Consider the following 654-nt stretch of genomic DNA (forward strand, 5'->3'; position numbering starts at 1 on the left):
AGGGAAAATTAATTTAACTCCAAAAAAGTATCTTTTATTCACAAGTCAAGGAGATGGTTCTGAGGCAAAGTGTTTGCCATACAAACATGAGGTCCTAAGTTTGATCTCTAAAACCTACATTAATGCTAGACATACTGGTAGGCACTGGTAATCTCAGCCTTGGTGAGGTGGAGGCAGGAAGATTGGTGAGATGGAGGCTCAGTCAGTGACCACTTAGCCTCAACATTTGGTGAGCTCCTATTTTGGTGAAAGACATTTAAAGAATTACTCAACATTCTTAGTCATCTGGAAATGCAATTCAAAACATCTCTGAGATACCATCTTACACCTGTGAGAATGGCTAAGATTAAAATCACTGAAGACAGCTTATTCTGGACAGTATGTGGGGTAAAGGTAACACTTTCCCACTGCTGGTGGGAGTGAAAACCTGTACAGCCACTTTGGAAATCAGTATGATAATTTTTCAAAAAATTAGGAATCAATCTACCTCAAGATCCAGCAATACCACACACAAGCAGATTTGTTCAATTATGTTCATTGCAGAAATATTCATAATAACCAGAACCTGGGAACAACCTAAATTCACCTCACCTGATGAAAGAATAAAGAAAATGTGATACATTTACACAATGGAATACTACACAGTGGGAAAGG

At 38.2% G+C, this 654-nt stretch overlaps 1 protein-coding gene across 3 annotated transcripts in view; it reads right to left on the reverse strand.

The window, feature by feature from the left end:
* Positions 1-654, reverse strand: part of Lrrtm4 (leucine rich repeat transmembrane neuronal 4) — an 811,985-nt gene that overhangs the window by 727,632 nt on the left and 83,699 nt on the right. The gene's annotated exons all lie outside the window — the stretch shown is intronic.

Source organism: Microtus ochrogaster, assembly GCF_000317375.1.
Source record: "Microtus ochrogaster isolate Prairie Vole_2 chromosome 14 unlocalized genomic scaffold, MicOch1.0 chr14_random_3, whole genome shotgun sequence".
Classification (NCBI taxonomy): domain Eukaryota; kingdom Metazoa; phylum Chordata; class Mammalia; order Rodentia; family Cricetidae; genus Microtus; species Microtus ochrogaster.